This window comes from Chiloscyllium plagiosum, unplaced genomic scaffold (genome assembly GCF_037043375.1).
Source record: "Chiloscyllium plagiosum isolate Xiang-an unplaced genomic scaffold, Cpla_swu_hap1 HiC_scaffold_18, whole genome shotgun sequence".
Lineage (NCBI taxonomy): Eukaryota > Metazoa > Chordata > Chondrichthyes > Orectolobiformes > Hemiscylliidae > Chiloscyllium > Chiloscyllium plagiosum.
In genome coordinates this window covers 87,427,944-87,452,997 of record NW_028270156.1, presented here as the reverse complement: position 1 = coordinate 87,452,997, position 25,054 = coordinate 87,427,944, and the positions used below count along the sequence as shown (strand labels likewise).

The 25,054-nt window shown below is 44.6% G+C and overlaps 1 long non-coding RNA gene across 2 annotated transcripts in view; it reads right to left on the bottom strand.

The window, feature by feature from the left end:
- Positions 1-209: 209 nt before the first annotated feature.
- LOC148147033 (uncharacterized) overlaps positions 210-25,054 on the bottom strand; it is a 60,001-nt gene continuing 35,156 nt past the window's right edge. The window contains exons 4-6 of one of the 2 annotated variants that reach the window (XR_015760039.1): positions 24,605-24,737; positions 4,758-4,869; positions 210-356 (exon numbers count right to left, since the gene is read on the bottom strand). This is a non-coding gene — a long non-coding RNA (uncharacterized LOC148147033). The remainder of the gene's footprint in view (positions 357-4,757; positions 4,870-24,604; positions 24,738-25,054) is intronic. The other variant, XR_015760040.1, reaches the window with a different exon arrangement.

Below are 25,054 nucleotides of genomic sequence, written 5' to 3'. Positions count from 1 at the left end.
CCTGATCCTCACGAAGACAGCACAGGCCTGGATTGATAACTGTCAACTTCCTATATTGATATAGGAAGGCTCAGTACAGCAGTGATGCAAGTGAACAAGAGAGTGTGGATTGAGTCTGGGCCCATCATGCTCTATATTCACCCTTCAACACTATATCTGTGTCATGTCTTCCGGACTAAACTTCGATCCCTTAAATTCGCTCTGCTCTGTTCACTGTGAGTGATCTTACCTCGCTGCAGGGTTTATTGAAGAAACCAGATCTCCCTGCCCTCTGGCTGACCAATTGCGTTCAATGAGATGATGAATGAAACACCCAGCAATTGGGAGGTTTATTGAGTCAGGAACATCCTGAGTACCTGCAGGAGACAGAGAAATAGACAGAATGGGAAATTAGACTGATGCAGTGAAAGTTGCACAGGGAGAATGGCACTGAGTACCACAGAGATCTGGAATATCCCAGTCTCCATTCCTGGCCTGTGCTGCTGCGTCTCTCTGGAGTGGAGAGTTCTGTTGGCTCAGGATCTGGAGTAACTACAAAAGCTGCAGTCACTGGCAGCAATTAGACTCTCACAGTGACAGATACCACATGGAGAGAGACTGAGAGAGAGAGTGTTACTCTCACTAGACTGTTCATCCAGAATATAATGCCAGTGGTAGGGATACCCATCTGAATGTTCAATATCCTTTCAGGAACGAAATCTGCGATAGGCAGCTGGTCTGACCTACATATGACTTCAGACCCACAGCAATGGAGTTGACTCTAAACTGTCTTCTCTAATAGTCTCACAAGGCACTCGGCTCAATGGCAGCTCGAGGGTGGGCATGGAATGTTGGCCAGCCTGAAACAGCAACATCCCATGGAGTGAATTAAAAACAACATCGCTGGGACCAGTGTCCTGGCAAATTATGTCGGTGGTTTTATGGACAGTGTTTTAATTGACAGAGAAGATGCAGGGACAGGGTTCAGGTGAAAGGAGCTTTCCAAATCCAAACAGAAAAGGTGACACATTGGAACAGCATGGGAATGTGGCTGAAGACAAGCAGGAGGGAACTGGATGGGACAGAGTTTCACTAAAACTGTACATCAGGGAATTAGGCTGTGACAGGAAATTCTGGGAAAAAGTCAATTACAATGTTCTTTCTTTGGAATGGACAAAATATCTGCAATAAGGTAATAGACTTGTGGCACAGAGATAAATAAGATTTAGTCACCAGGAAGATGTGGTTAGGGGAGAAACAAAGGCAGAACATAAATATTCAATTGTACCTATCCCTGAGGGGTCTCAGGGAGTGCAGGATGGGTAACCCTGACAGTAATGGGTAACAAAGGCATTACAGAGAAAGCATTTGGCATTTGATGCTGCAGTTGAATCAGCCTGACTGCAGATTCTGGGTAATACGTGTCAAAAACACAAGCAGGAGAACAGTTTTTAGGCTGCCTGACAGCATTTCATTGCTCAACACTGTTACACTTTCCAATGAATTCCTGTGTAATGCAAAGGCAATGTGATCATTTTGGGAGACTTCAATCTTTGTCAAAAATGATATTCTCTGAACTCCTCTTCAAATGTTTGTGCCAGTGTTTCTTTGAATAACACATTGTGTAAATGGCCAGGGACGTGACTATCTCAGATCGACCGTTGGGTGAAGAAGCTGAGTGAAGGAGTAATGTCACACTGAGATATCCTCTGGGAAATTGTAGTGTCGTGGAATTCTGTGAGATGATGGATTTTTAAAGTGACCATAAAGCACACCCTACAATCACAACCAAAGCCATTGACATGTGTTTGAGAGGAGAATTGACCAAGGTAAACAGGGGAAACAGTGAAGTGTGTGGCTGGAAATGTACAGTGCAAAACATTTTGTCATCGAGATGTACAGCACGGAAACAGACTCTTCAGTCCATCTCGTTCACGCTGCCTACATACGCGAACATAATTTTGTCTCACTTGCCAGCACTTGGCCCAAATCCCCCTCACCCCTTCCTGTTCGTATACCCATCCAGATGCCTTTTAGATGCAGTAATTGTACCAGCCTCCACCACTTCCTCGAGCAGTTCATTGCATTCACGCATCACCCTCTGCCTAAAAAAGTTGCCCCTTAGATTCCTTTTATATATTTCCCCTCTCACCCTGAACCTAGGCCGTCCGGTGCTGGACTCCACTACCTCAGGGAAAAGACCTTGTCTGGTAAACCTATCCATACCTCTCATGATTGTATAAATCTCTATATGGTCACCCCTCAGCCTCAAGTAGCCCCAGCCCATTCAACCTCTCCCTTTAGCTCAAATCTTCCAATCCTGGCAACATCCTTGTAAATCTTTTCTGAAACCTTGCAATTTATACAACATCCGATAGGGAGGAGACAAGAACTGCATGCAATATTATCCAATGTCCTGTACAGCCACAACATGACCTCCTAACTCCTCTACTCAGTGCTCTGATCAGTAAACGCAAGCAGAATAAACACCTTCTTCACTATCCTATTTACCTGGGATTATACTTTCAAGGAACTATGAACCTGGACTCCAAGGTCTCTTTGTTCAGTAACACTCCCTAGGACCTTACCACTCAGTGCACCAAGATCCTTCTGTATATCAATGTCCCTCAGTACCCTCACTTTCTTCTTGCATTTGACATGACCTCACACTTGTACAGATTACACTTAATTTGCCATTTCTCTGCACATCTTTCCAACTGATCAGTAACCTCCTGCAACCTTGGATCTCCTTGCTCATTCACCCCAACTCCACCAATTTTCAGATCATCTGCAATAATTATCTTTGTGACTTCCTTTCGTTTCAATTGTGTGAGAATGTGTAACCAGACGGCAGAAAATCCCAGCAAGAGCTCACCCATTTAAGATGGAGATGAGGAGGAATGTCTTCACTCAGAGGGTAGGGAATCTGTGGGAATTCCTGACTGCAGGGGGCTGTCGAGGCTGGGTCATTAAGAATATTGACAGCAGAGATGGTCAGATGTTAATGGATCAGGGAAACAAGGGCTTTATGGAAAAGGCAGGAATGTAGAGTTGGAGAGTATCAGATCAGCCATGATCTGATTGAAGGGCAGAGCATCCTCAATGGGCCAAATGGCCTCATTCTGCTCCGACACCTTATGGTCTTAACTCAAACTCAATATCTGCATTATAACACTATGGGTCTTTCCTCACAAACTCCTCTAAAATAGGACGATTGGATATTTATTATTACACAGCATTTGAAATCCAATGGACAATTTTGTTGCTGGCTCCTTGATATGATGTTATAGAAAACCATCTCGTATACAATCCCGGATTCCATCCATTACAGCCCTGATACTCATTAGTTATCCAGTCGGGATGGAGACCACTGTCACACACAGTTACTGGACTGCCCTTGCTACAAGTACATTCAGTGTCCTGATTGTAACCATATTGACATTCCCATCACTGGTTGATTCCGTTAAAGGAATTCCAGCCAATGATTGCTGCTGCTGCTTGTTCATTCCCAGCTCCATCCAAATAGACTCCAAATTTTGATCTTCAGCTCCACGTGGCTATCTCATTAATGCATTAACCTCGTCCTTTCTTCACAACTTGTTGGATTTTTACCTATCCTGCCTAGATCCCAACAACCCTTCAATAGTCTCTTCCCAGCGATGGTCATTCTGCAGCTCCATGACGATTCCAGCATATCTGTTCACTGTCATTCCATCTGCCTTATGGCGAATGCAGGGTGTCATTCCTCAGTAGTGGGGGGGGGGGGGGGGGGGGTTGAACAGATGGATAGAGGTTACAGAGACAGGGAGGCTTACAGGGACTCGAGGATTTTCGAGCTAAATCTGGGCAATAATGTTCATGGGATAAAGGGGTTTGTAGATTGGAGGAATTTACAGAGGTAGAGGGAGCTGGATTAGATTCTGGAGATAGGGATAGGGATGGATACAGGGAGAGGCAGGCAGACTGAGAGGCACAGATAGGGAGTGTTTCAGTCGGAGATTATTGTGTATATTGACAGAGATATGGAAGGTTGTAGTGACTGCAGATGTTTACAGATATAAGAAGGCTTCTAGGTTCTGGAGGCTGCATGGATAGGAAGGCAATGGAGAATGCCAGGTTACTGGGCTGGAGACAGTTACACAAATGGGGAGGGTTGCACAAAATGAAAGAGGTTCCTGTGGTCGGGAGGGTTGGTGGGGAGAGGGTGAAGTTTAAATAGATTAAGATCGAAGATTAGTAGAACAATAAGGAGGTTACGATTTTTTTCACAGGTAAGGAAGGGTTGTAAGAGCTGGAGAAGTTTACCCAGATAGGGATGGATGGAGAGGTTAGAGATAAAACACATTTACATGGAGGGTGGCATTGGTAGGAGGAGCTTACAGGGATAGACAGGGCTCGGCAATTACAGGGATGAAGGAATTTAGTATCTACTGGACAAGTTTAGGAATTAGGGTGTCAGGGATTGGAGAACCTGACAGAGACAGACAGCATTGTGTGTACTAGAGGCGATTCCAAATAGAGGAAGGATTATCGGGGCTGTAGTATATTACAGAGATCACTAATAGAGTATGTGCCAAGACTGATGCCTGGGACCTCCAGTGCAGTCTCAGGGAGTTCCAGTACAGCAGAGGTGACAGCAGGGCCCTCACAAGATGGTGGGAATGAAGCCTAGAATGTTGCTGTTCCTTGCCCAGCATTGTAACTATGTCCTGTGTTCCAGGTCTGAATAAAGATGGCCACTAACTCCACCCTGTGCTGTTTACTATGATTGATCTTACCGGCTGTAGGATTTACTGAAGGCTCCAGATCTCCCTCTCCATCTCTCTCTGGCTGACCAAGCGTCTTCAATGAGGTGATGGATGAGACAGGAGTTAGAAACATCCTGATTACCTGCATCAGAGAGAAATAGACAGAATGGGAAATTAGATTGATGCAGTGAGGATAACTCATGTCGAGTAGCACTAAGTCTAGCAGAGATCACAAAAATCCCAGTCTCCATCCCTGGTCCGTACTGTTGCGGATTGGAGGATTCTTTTGGCTCCGGATCCGGAGGAGCTGTAAGAGTGAGAGACGCTGACAGGAGCAGCAATTAGACCCACACAGTGAGGGATACCAAATGCAGAGAGACTGAGTGATATCACCAGAGATTTCAGGATCAAACCATAGTGTCAGAAGAAGTGGGTCTGATGCAGTGGGCATTGCTACCAGTACTCAGGGAGGAGTCAGCTATTTTATTGAGATGGTACAGTGCTGGGATCAGTGTGTGTCCTGGTCAATCATATGACCAGGACAATGTAGACTGCTTTAAACTGACACAGACAAGGAGGGACAGGGCTCATCTGAAAGGAAATTCCCAATTCCATAGAGAAATGTTCAAATATTGAAACATGGGGCTGAGGCTGAGGAAAAACAGGAAGAAACAGGAATAGACTAAGTTTAACTAAAACTATACATCAGCAGATAGGTTTGTGACAGGAATTTGTGATTTCAAAAGTAAATTACTATTTCGTAATTTGAATGCATGAAGCATTTGTAATAAGGGATATGCTGGTGTGACTGTGATTTCTATCTAATCACCATCAGGGAGACGTGGTCACAGGGGTGAACAAAAGGTGGGGCATTAATATTCACGGCTACATAACATTGTGGAAAGTCAGGCAGAGTGGGAAGGAGAATGGGGAAGTCTCACCATTAGGGATAACAATGGGATTATATGTGGCCTCACACTATCAAACATTAGGAAACCAAATTCTGGGTAATAAGAGTCAGATCACAGAAGGTGAAGGGCAGTGTTCAGTCCACTTTACAGCATTACATTGTGAGGCATGGCATTGGATAAGGAATTATTGGAATTTGTAACAAAGACAGTAGGACAACTGAAAGAGGATTCAACTTCCCTATCTCACCATCTCATTGGCGGTGGGTCACAAACGAGGCTGACTCTCTCCCACTCTCACGGGAGTCTGTGTGTTGCTGTACAGACCGATGTGGGGCAGAAGGTGACCGTGGGATGGGGATGGGTGGGACGTTGGTGTGACAGCGCGCTCCTTGTGCTGTTTTCTCCTGGATTCCCCTTTTTCCCCACATCAAGTGTCCAGCTGCTCAACGCCGTCCCAATGCTCCTCCCCCACTTTGGACGGTCTTGGCTCAGTAATTCCCAGGATTTACCAGACTTCATTAAGCGATGCGCAGAAGACAAAAAAATCTAACTATTCTGAAGAAGCCAAAGTTTTAGAAATATGGAAGTATTTGTTAAAGAGATCGCTATGGGTTTACTAGCAGGAGGAAGGCAGTAGGAAGGGGAAACATTGTCAGGGTTTAATCAGATGATAGGAAGAGGGAGAGGCGAAGGTGCTGGAAGTGGTGAGAGTGTTACAGAGAGGCCAAGGGCCTGAACGGTGTTACAAAGCCAGTACGGATTGCTGTGTTGGAGGGGATTGCAGTGGGAGGGAGGGACACGTATTTTTTATGTATTCATTCATTCGATAAGGATGTCACTGATTGAGTCAGCATTCTTTGCCCCACAGCTAATTTCCCAAAGGGCAGCTCAGAATCAGCTATATTGCTACGGGTCTGGAGTCACACGTGAGCCATGGTGTCAGATGTCAGGTAACAATGTCAGATGTCCTTCCCTAAAGGACAGGCGTGAACCAGTTAAGTTTTTCCAGGTAATCAACACCAATTTTATGGTGGCCTCACTAATGTCCTGTACAGATATAAAATGACATGGCATCCCAACTCCTAATCTCAATGCACTGACCAATAAAGGTAAGCATCGCAAACATCTGCTTCACCAACCTGTCTACCTGTGACACCACTTTCAAAGAACCTTTTACCTGCATCCCTGGGTCTCTGACTGTACAAGTCCAGCTTTGCCAGAGTGCAACTCTGTGTATTTCTCCATTTGCTATTCCTAAACTCACTGGCCCACTCTCACATAATTGTCTTCACTGTCCACTTTACCACCACTTCCAGTCTCACTCACAAACTTGCTAACCATGACTCCTGTATTATCATCCAAACCGTTCATATAAATGCTGCACAACAGTGACCCAGCACCGAACCCCATGACACACCGTTGGTCACAGGACTTCAGTTTGAGCAGCAACTCTCTATGAGCATGCTCTGTCTCTTACCATCAATCCAATTTTGTTTCCAGTTGGTGAGTGATCCCTGGTTATGAGTGATCTAAACTTATTAATCAGTCTGCCGTGCAAAACCTTGTCAAAGGCCTTGCTAAAGTTAATGTGGACATCATCCACTGCTCTGCCTTGCTCTATCACTTTTCTACCTCCACAAACACTCAATCCAGTTTCTCAGACATGGTTTCCTGTACACAAAGTCATCCTGACCATCGCTGATCCATCCTTGCCTTTCCAAATGCATAATGGTCCTTTCTCTCAGAATCTCCTCCAACAACTTACCCACTCCTGCCACCAGTCTCATTGGTCTGTTGTGACTGTTGATGATAAAAACATTTCGGCGAGGTGTCCTGTAAATTCCTCCCGAGCTTCTCACAGAGCACTGGGATACATCTGATCATGTCCCAAGGTTTTATCACCCTTTTTTCGTTTTAAACCATCCTGTTCTCCAATGTGAACTCTGTTTGATACCTCACTATGTATTTTTCCAAGTTCCCGAGCTTCCATGTCTTTCTCTAAAGTAAATCAAAATGCAAAATATTTGTTTTGGATCTCGCCCATCAGCAGAGATTCCACACAGCCTCATTGACCTTTCAGGGGCTCTATTCTCTCCCGAGCTAATCTTTAGCCCTGGTTGAAACTTATCAAAATGCTTTCTAAATTTCAAATAAACTTCGACCGCTAAGAGCCTCCCCCACCCTTATCTATTCTGCCATTTATGGTCACACCAAAATATAGAATCCAACAGATTTTTTTAAAATTCCCCTTTTATAAAACCACGCATCGCCCATTGCACAGACTGGGAATGTTGTACTCAGTGGAGGAGATCACACTGATAGGGATGGTTTTAAAGACGAAGCAATGTTGAGTAATAATGGGGGTTGCAATGGTGACAGCAGGTTTCAGCAAGTTGGAGGATATAGACCTGAAGGAGGTTACACAGATAGCATGGCTTTAGGGTCTGATGGGGGCTACACAGTAAAGAGGCTGTAGTAACTGGAGGCAGTTACACAGATAGGGACAGTAATAGTCATAGGCAGCATTCACAAAAACGGGGAGGATTGTAGGGTCTGCAGGGCACTCCAGACATGAGACGAGTTGTATCAACTTGATGATGAACACAGGCAGGGAGGGTTGAGAGGTTTGGAGTAGGTCACCATGATCTGCAGGGGCAAGGAGACTGGAGATGTTATCGAATTGCAGAAGTTTCAAATCACTATAGGCAGTCAGAGATCATGAGGGAGTGACAATGTCTGCTGGAGTTTCCTCAGATCTGGAGGATTGCAAGGACTTGATGATGTTGTACATGGAAGTAGGGTTGTCGGGACTGAAGCTGGGAACAGAGATAGAGGGATCAGCAGGGGATTAGAGATATGGTGGGTAGTGGTCTCTGGTGGAAGTTCCACATAGAGGGATGTTTTGGGGAACTGCAGGACCCTGCAGAGATGTGGAGAGCTGGAGGAATTTCACTGAGCAAAGAAGATTGGGAGAGGTGGAGCAACATAAGGATGTTGTTAGGTTGGGGAGGTTTACACAGACAGGGATGGTTTAGGGAACAGAGCAGATGACAGAGGTAAAGAGGGTTGTACAGACTTATGGAGGGTAGCCGTGACAGTAGATGTTTATAGATACAGGAAGGTTTAGGTTCTGCAGGTTATTTAGACATGGAGGATGTGGAATCAGACAGATTTTCCAGGAGATAACAAGGGCAATTTTGGTTGGAGACGGTTTCACAGATAAGGGAACATTACTAATCTCCTACAGTTGGTCAAAGTGGGAAGTGTTGTAGGGGACGGTGACGTTTACACAGATAGGGGTGTAAGAGCTGGAGAAGGTTATAGAGATGGGCAGATAGTTAGAGAGACTGGAGGAGCTTGTATTGATAGGGTGTGTGCTGACGACGGTTGGATGTCACACAGACAGGGAATCTTATAGGAGCTGGATTGGGAGAGTCACAGGCATTGGAGCGGGTTCTACAGATCGGAATGCTGCAGAGACCTGAGAGGATTGTAGGGTCTTCACAGATTGATTGTGTCAATCAGTCTGGTGAGCTAGGTGAGGTAGATATGGCAAGCTTAAATCCAATGCATACCATCTTTATTTTCCAGACCGGAACTTCAATATCCCTCATAAGCCACAAATCCCTAAACCTGCCAGCTGTTCCCTTCACTCTAACAGGGACAAATTTGCCCTGGATTCTTAATATCACACTTTTAAAAGGCTCCCATTTGCCAGTCATTCCTTTTCCTTCAAACAGACTCACCCAGTTGACGGTAGCATGATGTGGAGGAGCCGGTGGTGACTGGGATGGGCAAAGTTAAAAATCACACAACACCAGCTTCCAGTCCAGCAGGTTTATCTGGAGGCACTAGGTTTCAGAGCACTGCTTCATCACGTGGTTGTGGAGCACAATCATAAGGTACAGAATTTATAGCAACAGTATTGCAGTGTCATGGAATGTAATATCAAACACATTTAGTTTAAGTTTTCATCTTTTAGGATGATCATCTGCACTTTGAAAGCTGGTGCTGTGAGATAAACCTGTTGGAGTATAACCTGGTTTTGAGTTATTTTAATTCACCCAATCAACCTCTGCTAGATCCTGCCTCATGGCCCCAAACCTGGCTCTACTCCAGTTTCACTGTGGATCTGTCTGATCTTTTTCCATAACTATGTTAAAACTAAGACAGTTGTGGTCACTGGACCCAAAGTGCTCTCCCACTGACACTTCAGTCACTTGCCCGACCACGTTTTCTGAGGGGAGGTGCAGTGTTGCACCTGCCTGAGCAGAGTTGGGCCTTGTTTGAGCGACATCTTGATTTAGGAAACGTTCTTGGACACATTTGCCAAATTGCACTCAGTACGGGCCTTTTACCCTCTGGGTGACCCAGTCAATGCTGGGAAAATTAAAGTCTCCAACCAATACTACTCTATTATTCCGACAGGTATCTCCAATCTCTCTACACATCAGCTCCTCGAGTACCTGCTGGCTATTTGGGGGTCTATAATATAATCCCAACAGAGTGACCACCCTTGGTTTGTTTCTACGTTCTAAACATGTGGCCTCATTTGTTGACTCTTTAAGCATATCCTGTCTAAGCACTGTTGTTATGTCCTCCCCTATCAAAAGGGCAATTCCCCTCCTCACTTACTTGTCCTTCTGTCCCACCTGTAGCTTCTGTATCCTGGAACACTGAGCCGCCAGTTTGGCCCTTCTCTCAGCCATGTTTCGATTATAGCTATAATATCCCAGTCCCCAGAGCTAATCCATGGTCTGAGCTCATCTGCCTTACCAGTCAGGCCTCATGCATTGAAATAAATGAACTTTAAACCTGAAGTATTTTCCCTCCCTCATCTGTGCCCCTGGATATCCTGAATAGGAAACCTGCTCTCAATGGCTAATGTATTTTCCCCCGACTTTTTTGATGGTCCCTCTCTTCATCAGAATCCCAATTTCATGCCAAACTAGTTTAAACCTCCCAGGGTAACACGAGCAAATCTCCCCGCAGTGATAGTGGTGCCCCTCTGGTTCAAGTCTAACCTATCCCCCCCCCCCCCCCCCCCTTATACAGGTCACTTCTACCCCAAAAGAGATGCCAATGATCCAAAAACTGAAAACCATGCCCCCTCCAACACCTCCTCAGGCATACATCCACCCCCCGGCCTATCTTTCTATGTCTATCCACACTGGGGCATGTGGCACTAGGAGTAATGTAGAGATCACTGCCCCTGAGGTCCTGCTTTTTAACTTCTTACCTAACACCTGATACTCATTTCACAGGACCCCATCCCATTGTGTTCATGAAGAGGGAGTAGTAAAGGCCGCAAGTCCAGCGAATACAGATCAGGCGATATCGTGAGTTTGATGAAGAAAACACAGTGCAATAAAACCAGGTGAAGCCATTCACAAGGATAGGGAGTGCAACGGGGTCCTTAGAAATGGCTGTGAAATAATCTTATCAGATACTATGAAGGAAAAGCCACAAGGTACTTTGTCAGTATAGTTAAAATAAAAGGGTAACTGAGGAAAGGGTGAGGCCTATTAGAAACCAAAGAAACAATCTGTGCATGGAGCCAGAGGAAGTAGGTGAGGTCTTCAATGAATACTTCCCATCTGTATTCACACAGGAGAAAGACATTGTAGCCGGGGATTTCAGACGGGATGGTGATGTTCTAGAACATGGTAAGATCAATAAGGAGGAGATATTAAATGTTTTCACAGGCATAAAGGTGGAGAAATTCCCAGTGCCCAATGAATGCATCCCAGGATGCTATGGGAGGTAAAGGAGGAGATTGCTGAGGCCTGGTGGATATATTTAATACTTTGCTAGCCACAGGTGAAGTGCCGAATGACTGAAGGATCGCGAATGTGGTTCATTTGTTCAGGAAGGGCAGCAGGGATAGGCCAGGTAATTACAGAGCAGATAGTCTGACAGAAGGGGGAGGGATATTATTGGATACCATTCTGAGGATGAACCAACACTTGCAAATGCAAGGATCAAAAGGAAATAGCCCATGGGATCCAAGGCAAGTTGGCAAATTGGATACAAAATTTTTGGATAATCTTTTTCGTGTTTGAAATTGTTTCGCCAGCGGGTGTACCACAGGGATCTGTGCAGGAACGATCGCTGGTTATTCTGGGGAATAATAACTTCGATGTGAAAGCAGAAGATATTATTAGTCGGTTTGCAGATGACATGAAAGGTGAAGATGTTGTTCAGAGTGAGGGGGATGGTCTCAGGCTACAGTCTGATGATGATCAGATGATAATCTGAGCAGAGTTTAGTTCTGATCGATGTGAGGTCATACCCTGTGGGAGGTACGATAAGCGAAGGACAGACATAATGAGTGTTCGGACCTTGCGGAGTACTGAGGAACAAAGGACCTGAGTGGACAACTCAAAGATCCCTGAAGGTGTCAGCACAGATGGACCGGGTGGGGAAGGCACCTGAACTGGGAGCGGGAGGGGGACCCATATCCTGGTAGGGCGAATTGCTAGAGCTGCTTGAGATGATATAATCTAATCTGGCAGGGTGTTTTATCTTAAACAGTCGAACGGTCAGAAAGAAGATTGAGGCTGGTACACAAGTTAAAGAGAGCCATTTCAAGAGATAAGGCAGGAAAGAACATAGCAGGGAATTGGGGGAAAACTGATGATTAAACTGCATTTATTTCAATGCAAGGGGCCTGACAGCTAAGGAAGATGAACTCAGGATATGGATTTGAACATGGGACTGGGAGATTATAGTTATTACAGAAACACAGCTGAGGGAGGGGCAAGACTGGCAGCTCATTGTTTCAAGGTAGAGGGACTGCAGGAAGCATCGCAGGGGAGGCAAGAGACGACGCGTGGTGATGTGTTTTGATTGCATGACTCATCCCAGCAGTACTTACAGAGGATATTCCTGTGGGGTCACCCAGTGAAGCTATGTTAGTGGAACTGAGAAATAAGAATGAGTCATCACTTCGATTTGATTGTCCTACTAATCCCTAATAACAAGTGGCAGACTGAGGAACAAATATGTCGGGAGATCTCAAATGTCAATCATAATAATAGGGCTGTTATGGTAGATGTTTTTTAACTTTCCATCTTAGACCGGGACTGCCAGTGTTCAGCGTTTGCAAGGGAGGAATTTGGTAATTGATTTCCAGTAAACTTGCAATCAATATATAAATGGCCTGAAAACAGAATTGGGCAAAACCTGACCTCCCTTTGGGAAACAAGGTCGGGAAAGGGACTGAGGCGTTAGTGGGAAAGCATTTTGCCAAAGTGACCACAGTTCTAGTAGTTTGAAACAGCGATGGAAAAGGACAGGCCTGGTCCATAGGTTCAAGTTATAAAATGGGGCCAGACCAATCTTGATCGTATCAGCCAGGAACTTTCAAAAGGTGATTGGGGAGTCTATTTGCAGGGAAAGGGAAGTCTGGCAAGTGAGAATATTTTAAAAATGAGTTAAATTGAGCGATCAGCGCCAGCATGTTCCTGTTTGTGTGCAGGTCAATGCTGACAGCGTTCGGGAACACTGGCTGTCTACTGAGGGTCTGGTCAAGGAAAAGGGGCCACATGTCAGATATAGCCAGCTGGATCAAGGGAATCCCTGAGGATCACAGGGGCTGTAGGATGGAAATCAGGAATGCAAAAAGAGGACATGAAATTGCCTCGGCAAAGAAGGATGAGTAAAATCCAAAACTGATTTTAGATAACATAGATACAATAATAGTAAACGATTAACTCGGGACAAAGTAGGGGCCCTTAAAGATCAATGAAGCCGTCGATGTGCAAGACTTCTGGATATGGCTAAGATCCTAAACAATTTGTTCATTCTAGGACTTACTGTGCACCAAGACTGGAGAACTCAGGTTACTACGTTACAACACAATTGGAGTACTCTGTGCAATTCTAGTCTCCCTGCTGTCAGAAGGATGTTGTGAACTTGAAAGTGTTTCGAAAAGATTAATAAGATGTTTCCAGGGTTGTTGCTGAATAGGTTGGGGCTATTTTCCCTGGAGCATCGGAGACTGAGGGGTGAACCTACAGACATTTATATCAACATATTTATATACATTTACCCCTTCACCTAACACTATGGGCAATTTAGCATGGCCAATTCACCTAACCTGCACATTTTGGACTGTGGGAGGAAACTGGAACACCCGGAGGAAACCCACACAGACACGGAGACAATGTGCAAACTCCACACAGACAGTTGGCTGAGGCAAGAATTGAAGCCAGGTCTACTGGTACTCTGAGGCAGCAGTGCTAACCACTGTGCCATCGTGCCACCCCAAGCAGGGGAGTGGAGAAAATCCTGGTAGTTATAGACCTGTGAGCCTTACTTTGATTCTGGGTAAAGTGTTGGAAAGGCTTGTAGGGGATAGGATTTATAATCATCTGGAGATGAGTTAGTTGATTAGGGATAGTCAAAACGGTTTTGTGAGGGGCAGGTCGTGCCCTCACAAACCTTATTGAGTTCTTTAAGAAGGTGAACAAAGAGATGGATGAGGGTAAAGCAGTTGATATGGTGTATATGTATCTCAGTAAGGCTTTTGTTAAGGTTCCCCATGGTAGTCGATTGCCGATAATACGTAGGCATGGGTTTGTGGGTGATTTAGCAGTTTGGATCAGATATTAGCTCACTGAAAGAAGGCAGAGGGTAGTGGTTGATGGGAAATATCGATCCTGGAGTTCTGTTACTGGTGGGTACTTCCAGGATGTGTTTTGGATCCACTGTTGCTGTCAATTATATAAATGGCCTGAATGAGGGCATTGAAGGATGGGTTAGTAAGACACTAAGGTAAGACACTAGCAGAAGACACTAAGGTCGGTAGAGTTGTGGATAGTGACGAAGGGTGTTGTAGGTTACAGAAAGGTTTAGATAAGCTGCACAGCTGGACTGAATGTTCGCAAATGGAGTTTAATGTGGAAAGGTGTGAGGCGATTCACTCTGGAGGGAGTAACAGGAAAAAAGGGTACTAGGATAATGGTAAGATTGTTGGTAGTGTAGATGAACAGAGAGATCTCTATGTCCATGTACAGAGATCATTAAAAGTTTCCACCTAGGTTTATGGGTTTTTTTAAGAAGGCATTCAGTGTGTGAGCTTGTCTTGGTAGAGGGATTGAGTTTCTGAACCATTAGATCATGCTGCAGCTATACAAACTTCTGAGTGTGGCCACATTTGTTCACACTGGATGTGTAAGTTTAGAAATGATTCAGAGGAGATTTACTAGGAAGTTACCCGGTATGGAGGGAAGGTCTTATGAGGAAAGGCTGGGGACTTTAAGCTGTTTTTGTTCAAAAGAATGTGTTTGAGGTCAATTAATTGAGACATATAAGATAATCAGCAGGTGAGATGGGTTGGACAGTGAGAGCCTTTTCTCTTGGATGGCGATGCCTACCACAAGGGGAGATAGCTTTACATTGAGGTAGATATTAACATGAATAAATAGATATGGGACAGATGCCAGAGGTAGGTTTTTTACTCAGATTAGTCGGGGCATGGAATGCATTGCCTGCAACAGTGGTAGACTCGCCAGTGATAGTGATGGTAGTCTGGAATTCAGTACATTTCAAATATGTGGAGGGACAATCGGGCTAGGAGGAGCTTACAGAGATAGGAACTGTTATAGGAGAGAGAGAGAGAGAGAGAGAGAGAGAGAGAGCGCGAGAGAGAGCGCGAGAGAGAGCGCGAGAGAGCGAGAGCGAGAGATACTAAGTGATATCACCAGAGTACTGGAAGATATCAGGATCACATAATTGTGTTGGAAGAACAGGTTTCGCTTCATCATGCACTGGTATAACCGGTCAGGAATGAGCAACCTGTGAGCAGGCGAAGTGATGGCCGAGGGGTATTATTGCTAGAGCATGTATCCCAAACCTCGGCTAATGTTCAAGGAGGCAGGTTGGAATCCCACCATCTGAAATGGTGGAATTTGAAATCAATAATTTTAAAAATAGCAATTAACAAACCACAAATAAGTATGAGACCATTGCTGATGTACAAAAAACCCAAACACTTGTCCTTTTGAGAAAGACATCTGCCCATCCTGATGTGGTCTGCACGACATCTCCACAGCAAAGTGTTTGCCTCTCAAAGACCCTCTGAAATGGCCGAGCAAGCAATTCAGATCAAGGGCAGCTAGGGCTGGGCAAGAAAGGCTGGTCAGCCAGAGACACCCACATCCCATACCTGATTTAATAAATAATCCATTAGATGGTCCCACTGGAAATGTGCTGGGATCAGTGTCTAGCCGATCATGTCGGTAAGTTTATGGACCGGGCTTTCAACTGACAGAGAGGATGCAGGGACAGGCTTCAGGTGAAAGGAGCTTTCTAAATCCAGAGAGAAAACGTGGAGCAGCGGAACAGTATGGGAATGTGGCTGAAGACAAACAGAATGGAACAGGATGGGACAGAGTTTAACTAAAATTGTACATCAGCGAATAGATTTGTGACAGAAAATTGTGGGAAAGAGTAAGTTGTGTTTTTTTCTGAATGGACAACGTCGCTGTAATAAGGAAGATGGATTTGAGACACAGAGATAAAAGAGATTTAGACAGCTGGGAGACATGAATACAGGATGAACAAAAATACTCAGTGATTCACAATCTTGTGCAAACTCAGGCAAAACGGACAACACAAACAATAATGGATAACAAAGGCATTACAGAGAAAGCATTTGGCCTCAGATCATGAAGTAGATTCAGTCTGAATGTAAATTCTGGCTACTACTTGCCAAGGACACAAGTAGCAGAACAGTTTTAGCAACCGAACAGCATTCCATTGCTCATCACTGCATTACACAGGAACTCATTGACATTTTTTAACAAGGGCATGGTGATAATTTTGCAAAACTTCAATATTTGTATAATCTGGGACAATCACACGGACAACATTGATATTGGAAGAGGATTTCGGAGAATTGTTTTTCAGTGTTTCTTTGAAAAACACATTGTGCAACTGTTAAGGGACATAACTATCGCAGAGCAGCCGTGTAATGAAACTTAGTGAATGAGTAATGTCACCTGTAGAGATCCTTCGGGAAATTGTGATAAAGTGCAGTTTAAAGAAATATAAAGTTTTAAAGTGAATCACAGAAAGGACAAGCTACAACTAGAAACAAAAAATAGCCAATTACATGAATTTGAGAGGAGACTGACCAAGGTAAACACGCTCAACAGACTGAAATATGTGGCTGGAAGTGAACAGTGGAAAACATTTGAAGGAACAGTGTAAATTACAACAGAAGGTCATTCGATTGAAACAGTAAAAACCTCAGCAAGAAATTCCCACTGATCCCTTACTCAGGACAAAAGGGATCATACTAGGTCATGAGGCTGAGAAGATCACCAAAAAGTACTTACAATCCTGAAATGAGAGTGTGTTTTAGGAGTAAATGTTAATGGATTGCAATGGGTCTGCTCGCAGGAGGAGGGCTGTGGGAAGGGGAGCCACGGTCAGGGTTCATTGATACGATAGGAACAGGGAGAGGTGAAGGTGCTGGAAGTGGTCAGAGTGTTACAGAGAGTGGTCAGGGTGTTACAAAGCCAGGACGGATTGCTGCCGCTGTAGGAGTTTGCAGAGGTAGGGAGGGACATAGGTATTTTTATATATTCATTCATGGGATGTGGGTGTCACTGCCTGGAACAACGTTCTTTGACGCCATGCTAATTACCCAGAGGGTAGCTCAGAGTCAGCCATATTGCTGTGGGTCTGGAGTCACATGTTAGCCAGACCAGGTTAGAATATTTGGTGTCCTTCCCTAAAGGAGGTTAGTGAACTAGATGAGTTCTTCCTACTGATCAACAATGTTTTAATGGTGGCCCCACCAATGTCTTTTACAGCCACAACATGACATCCCAACTCTTACTCTCAATGCTCTACCCAATGAAGGTAACCATCCCAAACACCTGCTTCACCAGCCTGTCTACCTGTGACACCACTTTCAAAGAACTGTGTACCTGGGTCACTGACTGACAACACTACCCAGGGCCCGATCATTAACTCTATAAGTCCCACCCTGGTTTGTTTCACCAAAATGGAACACTTCACATTTATTTAATTAAACTCCATCTGCTATTCTTCAGCCCACTATCCCAGCAGTACTGTTCATCCTGTTGTATCACAGATAACCTTCTTCACTGTCCACTTTACCACCAATTTCAGTGTCACCCAAAAACTTTACTTACCAGGAAACCAATATTCCCATCCAAACCATTTATCCAAATAACAAACAACAGGGGACCCACTACACCGCTGGTCACATGCCTCCAGTCAGAAAAACAACATGTCTCCCATCACCCTCCGTTTCCTTCCATCAGGCCAATTTTGTATCCAGTTCCCTCGTTCCTCCTGAATACCATATCCTTTTTGCAATGATCTGAGCTTATTACCCAGTTTACCAGACAGAAGCAAGAACACAGAACAGTCCAGCCCAAGACCCTTCGGCCATGATTTCACGCCAACCTTTTATCCATCTGTAAGATCAAACTAACCGACATACCCTTCATTTTACTATTATCCATGTTTCTATCCAATAGTCTATTAAATGTTTCGAAAGTATCTAATTTTACGACCACCATTGGCAGTGCATTCCAACCACCTACCTTATGCTCTTATCCATCCTCCAATCACCTTAAAATTATGCCGCCTTGTAATAGCCATTTATTCCGTAGGAGGAAAAGTCTCTGACTATTCACTCACTCTGTGCCTCGCATCACCTTGTTCACGGAACAGGAGAATCGACATTTCGGGCATAAGACCTTCTTCAGGATTCCTGAAGAAGGGCTTATGCCCGAAACGTCGATTCTCCTGTTCCCTGGATGCTGCCTGACCTGCTGCGCTGTTCCAGCAACACATTTTCAGCTCTGATCTCCAGCATCTGCAGACCTCACTTTCTCCATCACCTTGTTCACCTCTACCAGTTCACCTTACCCCCTTCTTCATTCCCATGAGAAAAGCCTTAGCTCCCTCAAACTTTCTTAGTAAGAACTGCCCTCCATTCCAGGCAGCATTCTGGTACATCTGTGTACACTCTCTAAAACTTGCACATCCTTCCTGTAAACAGGGGACCAGAACTGAACACAATATTCCAAGTGTGGTCTCACCAAGACGCTATAAAGAAGCAGTAAAACCTTACGGCTCTTAAAATCAATCCCCTTCTAAGGGGAGCCAACACAGCATATGCCTTTTTAACAACCCTACCAACATGCATGGCGATTTTGAGGGATCTATGGACAAGGACCCCATGATCACTGTTCCTCCGCACTGCCAAGTATTCTGCCTTTCACCCTGTATTCTGTATTCAAATTCGACCTTCCAGAATGAATCACTTCACACTTTTCCAGATTGGACTCCATCTGCCACTTCCAGCCCAGCTCTGCGTCCTGTCAATGTCCCATTGCAACCTACAACAGCCCTCCACATTACCCACCACTCCACCAACCTTCATGTGATTGGCAAACTTACTAACCCATTCTCGAACATTCACATCCAAGTCATTTACAAAAATCACAAAGAGCAAAGTCCCAGAGCCGATTGTTACAGAACACCACTGGTCACTGAGCTCCAGGCTCAATACTGTCCATCTGCTGCCACCCTCTGTCTTCTCTGGGCCATCCAATCCTGTATCCAGACAGACAGATTTCCCTGTATCCCAATCATCCTTTTTTGAATGATCCATCAACGTATTCTGTCGTATCCTCAAAGAAGTCAATATGATTTGTGAGGCATGACCTGACCCCTCACAAACCCATGCTGACTGTCACTAATTTAACTATGGTTTTCCAAGTAGTCATAAATCCTGTCTTTAGGGTCCTCGTCAATAATCTACACACCACAGACATTAGACCAAATCTGTAATCCCCAGAATTCTACCTCCGTAACATGGCCTGGACTCGACAAATCTTTTCTCCTCTGCCATGTTCCCCAGAAGGGCACTGGAGGGTGGCAGGCGTTACAGAGATAGGGAGGGCTATCAGGACAGGAGGGTTTTGCAGACATTAGGAAGGTTGCAGTACCAAAAGGAGGCTTCAGTAGTTGTGAGGTTTCATGGTGATGAAGGCATTTGAGGAGGGAAGGAGGGAGGATTGTAGGGAAATGAGAGGTTTCACAGTTTAGTTGCTTTTTAGGACTGTAAAAGGTTCCTGAGTTGGGGAGGGTGTAAGCACTGGTGGATATTACATAAACATGTGGTTTTAGTTGCAATGCATGAAGAGGATGCAGGAAACTGGAGAGTATGGGGTCTGAACGAGGTTACACAAATGGGAAGAGTTGTCAGGAGTGCAGGTGTTTACAGAGACAGCAATGGTCTGATCTGGAGCAGAGGACCCAGATTGGGAGGGATGTGGGGACTGGAGGTGGTTTGACAGGGAGGGAGGAACATAGGCCCACAGGACGTTACAGAAATGTGGAGAGCTGTAGGGCTGACGGGTTCATGGAGTTGGGAATGTTGGGAGGGATAGAGAAGTTTACAGGGATAAGGATGTTTGTAGGACAGGGCTGGATTACACAGACAGTGACTGTTTTAGGGAACTGACCAGATTACAGAGATAAAGAGGTTTGTATCATCTGGCGGAACAAACAGAGATATGGAGGGTCATCGTGACTGAAGATGTTTACAGATATAGGAAGGCTTAGGTTCTAGGGGTTATTTAAACATGGAGGCTGTGGAATCTGGATTGGTTTTTGAGAGATTGGGGTAGCAAGTTTGGTTGGAGACAGTTTCACAGATAAGAGAGCATTGCACAAATTGGAGGAAGTTCCTGCGGTAGGGAGGGTTCGAGTGGAGAGTGATGTTTAAACAGATAGGGGTAAGAGCTGGAGAAGGTTATGGAGATGGGTAAATGGATGGAGATACAGGAGGAGCTTACATTGACAGGGTGGGTGATATGTTTCAAGGTGGAGATGCTACAGGAAGGATCGAAGGGGAGGCAAGAGAGGACGTGTGGTGGTGGGGTTTTCATTGCATGAATCATTACATCAGTACCGAGAGAGGATATTCCTGTGGGATCGCCCAGTGACGCTATGTTAGTGGAACTGAGAAATAAGAATGGGTCATCACTCTGACACAATTGTCCTACTGACCCCGAATAATCCGTGGCAGACTGAGGAACAAACATATCAGGAGATCTCAAATATCAATCATATTAATAGGCCTGTTATGATTGGGGTTTTTAAACTTTCCAAACCTAGAATGGGACTGCCAGTGTTCACTGTTTGCAAGGGAGGAATTTGGTAATTGTGTTCCAGAAAACTCCCAATCAATATGTAAATGGCCTGAAAAGAGAAAGGGGCAAAACCTGACCTCCCCTTGGGAAACAAGGTAGGAAAAGGGACTGAGGTGTGAGTGGGAAAGCATTTTGCCAAAGTGACTCAAGTCTATTAGTTTGAAAATAGCGATGGAAAAGGACAGGGCTGGTCCACAGGTTCAAGTTATAAAATGGGGCCAGACTAATCTTGATAATATTAGCCAGGAACTCTCAAAAGGTGATTGGGGAGTATATTTGCAGGGAAAGGGAAGTCTGGCAAGTGAGAATATTTTAAAACTGAGATAAATTGAGCGATCACCACCAGCATTTTCCTGTTTATGTGCAGGCCAATGCTGACAGCATTAGAAAACATTGGCTGTCTATTGAGGATCTGGTCAAGGAAAAGGGGGCACATGTCAGGTATAGCCAGCTGGATCAAGGGAATCCCGAAGGATCACAGGGACTTCAGGAATACACTTTGGGTAGAAATCAGGAATGCAGAAAGGTTACATGAAATAGCCTCAGCAGAGAATGATAAGGAGAATCCAAAAGTGATTGTATAAATATATCAAGAGTAAAAGAGTAACTCGAGACAAAATAGTGTTCCTTAAAGATCAATGAGACCATTGGTGTGTGGAACCGCAGGATATGGCTAAGACCGTAAACACATTTTTTACTCCAGAACTTATTGTGGACAAAGACTGGGGAACTCAGGGAACAAGAGTAATACGTTAGACCACATTTGGAGTTCTCTGCAATTCCAGTATCCCCGCTATAGGAAGGATGTTGTGAAAGTTGAAAATGTTCAGAAAAGATTAACAAGATGTTGCCAGGATTGTTGCTGAATAAGCTGGGGTTATTTTCCCTGGAGCATCGGAGACTGAGTGGTGATCTGACAGAGGTTTATATAAACATGAGGGGTATGGATTGGGTAAACAGTCAAGGTCTTTTCCCAAGGGTTGGAGAGTCTAAATCTAGAGGGCATAGGTTTAAGGTTGAAGGGACAGCTTTTTTATGCACACGGTGATGTGTATATGGAATGAGCTGAGAGAGAAAATAGCAGATACTGATACTATGACAACATTTAAAAGGTATCTGGATGGGTATATGAATAATAAGGGTTTAGAGGTACATGGGCCAAATGCTGGTAAATGGGATGGATTTATTTAGATCTTCTGGTCAGCATGGATGAGTTGTACCAAAGGGTCTGTTTCCATGCTGCCCATCTCTAAAAAGAGTGCATGTTTTAGAAGAGGTGGTGCTGGAGATTTTACAACACAAAGGAATGGAAAGCTCCAGGACCTGATTAAATGCATATCAAGACATTGTGCGACGCGAGGGAAGAAATTGTGGAACCGCGAGCAAAGATATTTGTACCATTGACAGCCATGTGTGATGTGCTAGAAAGGCTGGAGGGTGGCATAGTGGGCAGTGAAGGAGGGTTTTTGAGATTACAAAGCGATCTTGATGAAATGGGTGAATGGGCTGAAAAACTGTAGATGGTACTCAATCTGAAAAAATGCGAGGTAGTGCACTTGGTAAAACAAACAAGGGTAGAGCTTATACAATTAATGTTCGGGCCTCGGTTAGTGTTTTAGAGCGGAGGCACCTCCGGGTTCAGGTACATAAATCTTGAAGCTTGCATCACAGGATGGATAAGACAGTGCTTGGCATGCCTGACTATTGCTCAGTCCATTGAGTGGAGGATTTGGGACGTCATGTTGAGATTGTGCAGACATTTTTGAGGCCTCTTCTGCACTACTCTGTCGAGTTCTGGTCGCACAGTTATAGTGAGGATATTATTAAGCTGCAGGGTGTTCAGCAGAGATTTACCAGGACATTGTTGGATATGGAAGGCTTGAGTTCTGAAAAATGGCCGGATAGGCTGAGTCTTTTTTCACTGGAGCCTGGAGTTTTAGATGTGATATGATAAGAGTTTATTATAAAAAAAATGAGATATAGATCTATTGAATGGTAGTTGTCTTTTCCGTAGGATGGGGGAGTGTCAAGAGGAGGGACCACATTTTTAAGGTTAGAAGAGAGAGATGTTCAAAAAAAAAGACATGGGGTCAAATTGTTACCCAGAGGGTGTTTTGATTGTGGCATGAACTTCCTGAGGAAGGGTGGATGTGGTTACAATTACAACGTTTAAAAGACAGAGATAGTAAACGAATATTTTGCATCAGTTTTTGCTGGGGAAAATGATATGGAAGATATAGAATGTAGGGAAATAGATGGTGAAACCTTGCAAAATGTCTATATTACAGAGGAGCAAGTGCTGGATGTCTTGAAATGCATAAAGGTGGATAAATTCCCAAGACCTGATCAGGTGTACACTCGAACTGTGTGGGAAGCTAGAGAAGTGATTACTGGGCCTTTTGTTGAGATATGTGTATCGTCAATAGTCACCGATGAGGTGCCGGAAGACTGGAGGTCGGTTAACGTGGTGCCACTATTTAAGAGTGGTAAGGACAAGCCAGGGAACTATAGAGCAGTGAGCCTGACGTCAGTGGTGGGCAAGTTATTGGAGGGAATCCTGAGGGACAGGGTGTACATGTATTTGGAAAAGCAAGGACTGATTAGAGATAGAGATTTGTGATTGGTAAATCATGTCTCACAAACTTGATTGAGTTTTTTGAAGAAGTATCAAAGAGGATTGAAGAGGGCTGAGGATTGTAGATGTGATCTATATGGACTTCAGTAAGGCATTCGACAAGGTTCCCCATGGGAGACTGATTAGCAAGATTCTATCTCATGGAATACAGGGAGAACTAGCTATTTGGATACAGAACTGGCTCAAAAGGTAGAAAAGTGGTGGTGGAGGTTTGCTTATCAGACTGGAGGTCTGTGACCAGTGGAGTGCCACAAGGATTGGGCCTAAGAATGGTGAACAGCCAAGGGTAAGGGAGTCCAACACTCGAGAGTACAAACGGGAAGTGAGAGAGCAAAGATTTAAAGAGGGAGCTGAGGGGCAACATTATCCACAGAGGATGGTGCACAGACAGAACAGACTGCCAGGGGCACATGGAGAAACAAGAACAATTACAACATGGAAAAGACATTTGGGCAGGTACATGGAGGGGAGAAGGTTTGAAGAGCTAAGGGCCGAACTCAGGCAAATGAGACTCATTCATTATAGGAAACATGGAGAGCATTGAGGAGTTGTACCACAGGTTCTGTTTCCGTGCTGTATCACTCTGTATCCAGCTAAAGAGGATTCAGTACCGAAATAAAGCATGTTGTAGACACTGAAGCAAGTTACAGCGATAGGGATGGTAGTCTGGAATGCAGTACATTTCAAATATGTGGAGGACAGTCAGGAAGGGAAGTAATTACAGGGACAGGAACTGTTTTAGGAGTTACAAATTACTGAAGACGCTGGTGCACAAGCCATGCCATAGGCACAGAGATGCAGAGTAGTGAGTCTTAGCACAGTAATGGAGGGAGAACACAGAACAGAAAGATCCCAGGCAGCATTCCCAAACTCTCATCGGAGGCCTGCTTTCCCCTCTGTTGTCCTGATGCTCACTAAGACAGCACAGGCCTGGATTGATAACTATGAACTCCCCATTCTGTTTCAGTGCAACGTAAATTAAAGTAGAGGTGGTGATTGAGTCTGTGGTGTGTCTGTATTGTACTGTGCTCCCCCTCCAGTACTGTATCTATATCATGTCCTGTTAGCGATGTTTGGAGCCCTCTCATTGCTCTCTGCTCTGTGCACTCTGAGTGATCTTACCTCACTGCAGGATTTATTGAAGACTCCACATCTCCCTGCCCTTTGTCTCTCTGGCTGACCAACCATCTTCAATGAGGTGTTGGACGAGACCCCAGAAATTGGGATGTCTATTGAGTCAGGAACTTTCTAAATACTACAGGAGACAGAGAAATAGACATAATAGAAAATTAGACTGATGCAGTGAGGGAGAATGGAAATGAGCCCCACAGATATCTGGAAAATCCCAAACTCCTTCCCTGGCCTGTGTTGTTGCGTCTCTCTGGAGTGGAGAATTCTGTTGGCTCAGGATCTGGAGTAACTTGAAGAGCGGGAGGCACTGACAGAGGTAGCAATTAGACCCACACAGTGAGGGATATCACATGGAGAGAGACTGAGTGATATCACCAGAGTGCTGCAAGACTTCAGGATCACACAGTCATGTTGGAAGAATGGGTTTAGCCTCATATTGCT